Source organism: Amblyomma maculatum, chromosome 1, assembly GCF_055883805.1.
Source record: "Amblyomma maculatum isolate TAMU_Amacu chromosome 1, ASM5588380v1, whole genome shotgun sequence".
Classification (NCBI taxonomy): Eukaryota; Metazoa; Arthropoda; class Arachnida; order Ixodida; family Ixodidae; genus Amblyomma; species Amblyomma maculatum.
In genome coordinates, this window is record NC_139344.1 from 188,630,720 (window position 1) to 188,634,388 (window position 3,669).

A 3,669-nucleotide genomic window follows, 5' to 3' on the forward strand; every position below is an offset into this window, starting at 1 on the left:
GTCTTCGTCTGGGCATAGCGATCATCACTGGCAGGGGTTTAAATACGCTTTTTTTTCCGAAGAAGAAAAGCTGGGGAGGGGAAGTGGGTGTGAAAGAGTGGGGAGGAGAGGATGGGTGAGAAGAAAGTGGGTCATGAAGTGAAAAAAAAAAAATAAAATAATCTTCAGTATGTACTTATCAGCCATGGAACCAGGGATTCTGTAGCCTGCAAAAGAAGTAAAAGCGGCAATACCAGGAAAAACTACAATGCCGGTTAGGTGTTTAGTCACCACTAAAGATGGTTTGGTGCAGATACACCTCACAAAGGGAGGCTACACAAAGGGCCCTAATAAGGCATATATCTAGGGGGACAATTCTTAAAAGGAGGGGGTAGGGGGGGAGTACATAGTCACAGGACAATAACCGCATAGTGAAAAATAATAATAATCTTAAGTATGTATTTCAACCTGGAATCAGAGATCATGTGGCCTATAAAAGAAGTAAAAGAGGCAGTACCAGGAAAAAAAATAAAAGAAAGAAAATCACAGTACCGGGTAGATGATTAGTCACCACTTAGGCCGGTTTGGTGCAGATACACCTTACAAAGGGAGGGTTTGCGAAGGGCCCTGATAAGCCATATATCTAAGGGGGACAATTCTTAAAACTTTCTGCAAAGGGGGGAAATGCAAAGTCACAGGATAATAAGCGCACAGGGAACCGCAACTGACATGAGAAAAAAGAAAAAAAAAATAATAATAAAAAAATGTTTGAGGACAAATTCAAGCAACAAATGATAAGGAGGAAATGTGTTTAGAGGAACCTGTAGGGTTATGCTATTGCGGAAGGGAATAGGGTGTACATGCGTTGTGAATAAACTGTACAATTAAGGCTATGTGAGATTGTTTTCCCGAATAGTTATGATGGAGAGGGAATATACCTAAGGGATTCTAACGTACCCTTAGATATATTTATTCCTGCTGGTTCCAATGTTCTAAATTTATGAATTAGATACGCCTCTCTATATTTTCTGTCCCTTGCAGATTTAAAGCCTGACTGGAGAATATATAATTTAATTTCTTCGAACTTATGGTCTTTCTGATTGAAATGCTGGGAAACTGCTTTCGGGAGGGTTTTGCCTACGTCTGCCCGATGGCCATTAAGCCGTAAGGAGCATTCTAGAAGGTAGATAACGTTTGAAGATGTGCAGTTAAAGCCTGATTTTATGTGAAAAGTGAAATCGCTTGCATTGCTTTTAACCGTGGTGTCTTTTTGTATATGACTGCACGTCTTACACCTAGGTCGAGAGCAAGGTTGTGGTTGTGTTGGATGCTTGTTGTCGAGTTTAGAATGTACTAGAATATCTCTGAGGTTCGCGTTACGTTTGTATGTTACCCTTGGTGCCTCCGGAAATATTTTCTTGAGGCGTTCATTACACGTTAGCATGGAATGGTATTTCCGCAGAATATTGTTTATGTTTGGAAGGGCATTGCAGTATTTAGTTACAAAAGAAGGCTGTCGTTCGGTGTTGGCCTTTGGTCGTTTCGTGAGCACATCGTTGCGGTTTAAAGTGCTTGCTTTTTCGAGGGCAATATTAAGGGAGTTACCGGGATAGTTTATCTGGGTTAGTGTTGCTTTCAATGAATGTAGTTCGTTTAGGTAGTCACTATCATCGCTACATATTCTTCTAAGCCGTGTCGCCTGTCCTACAAATATTCCTTGCTTACAATGTCTCGGATGATGACTCGTAAAATCTAAGTATTGTTGCTTATCCTTTGGCTTTCTGTACAAAGAAGTTTTAAGTTTTCCTTTTTCCACTGACACCGTGGTGTCGAGAAAGTCGACTTTTAATTGCGACGACTGACAAGTGAATTTAATGCTAGTGTGATGATTATTAAGATGCGAGACGAACGACTGAAGTGATTCTGACGTCATATCATGAAAATATCATCAATATAGCAAAGGTATATAAGTGGTTTTTCCGGGAATGAATTGTAACATCAAAAAAAAAAAAAAGACAGTGTAGCAAAAATGACATAATAATCACTTGGAGCATACCTGAATGGGGTTCTACTATTGAAAAAAATAAAATAAATCAGACAAGTAGCTCCCAGGGTTTATTGCAGGAGAGCATAACACTGCAGTTGCTTAACATTTGCCACCAGGGTGAACTTCTACTGCTATGCTAGGTGTGAAAAAAAATATATATAATTTGTAAGACCACTCTATTGCCCGTCTGCTTTTTCTTCCTCCCAACAGTATATGCAGGCATTTCTCTAACTTGCTGAGAGCAGTGATGAAAAGCAAATGATCTTACGCCCAACACATATCTTCTTTCAACATCCTCCCGAAATATGCATCACCGCAAATGCAATAAGTTCTCCGCTTCCATTTTGTACTGAACACTTGAAAATCCATTGATACCATTTGGTATCACCGAGCATGTGGCCTATATCAGCCTCTGGAGTGCGCTCAGAGCTCTGGACAAACCAGAAACTATTCGCTGTGACGTGAAAACATCGTTTTCTAGTCATATATGCCCAATGTCGCACGGAATGTGTAGCAAGTGTGCAAAAATGGAAATAGACAAAGAGGCGAAGTACAGTCTGGGAAGTGATCATAAACGCATTAGCCTGCAGTTTGACGCGCTACTTAAAACAGAAAGGCAGAGAAGACAAGAAGGGAACGAGAAATTAAGTTACTACGAACAAATAGCGCTGCAGCTGGCATTGAGGAAGCATTAGACAAATGCCTCATCATAACAAGCGGGATTATAACTATCTGGAATGAATAAAGGAAGCTACGAAGCTGGTGGAATAAGGAAATTAGGGTGAAAAAAAGGGTGTAACAGAACAACAATAGAAAAGAAGGGATTGGTAGGTATGTTGATAAACTGATAACAAATTGACAAAGGATAAAATCATCTTGCAAAGAACATATCTGGGTATCAAGAACAATTACCGGCAATAGGACATAGATAGAGGTAGTTTCTTAGAGACAGTGGACAAATGCAGGCATGAAAACAAGAATCTCGTTAAGCGTCTTAGAGAACGATATAAACCAATTTGGAGACAGCGCGCTTGGTGCGGTTTCCAGTTGAACTGTGCGAGAATATAGGCACGTGCGCGCTATGAACAGCCCGGTGCAGCTATAAACGTTGCGTGCAGTTGTCCTCTGCCAGGCTGTTCCGGACCCCGCTCCAGCTTCTTTTCAGCACTGTTATCGCCATCATTTTTGTGTTTGTTTTCTCAACGTGGCCATCAAGTTATAAATAAAGGGTCAAGAGCACTCGCGCGGGATGCGATGTACACCCGCTGATGCGCGTAAGAAAATTTATTTTTTCTAATGGTTTACTTAGCACTTTACTGCCGCAAAAAGGTATCTGTCACTGCTGATTGGATCTTGCAAAGAATAGCGCCGACGCCTTGCCAAAGTCTTACCATGTCTGTCTCAAGAGCCAAAACGAAAGAAAAGCAAGGTCTTCGCTCGCACTGGTGGTATTAAAAGAACTTTTAGACGGGCTACATGGTTTTCAGCTTCAGACGGCATTTTTAGCGAAAAAAAAAAAAAAAAAACACACACACGCACAAGAGAGAATACTAAAAATGCCGTTTGAAGGTGGTGGTAGATGAAAGGCGTTGCCCAATGTGAGAAGCGATAGCAACGACGTCCGATGGATTATTTCGCTTATC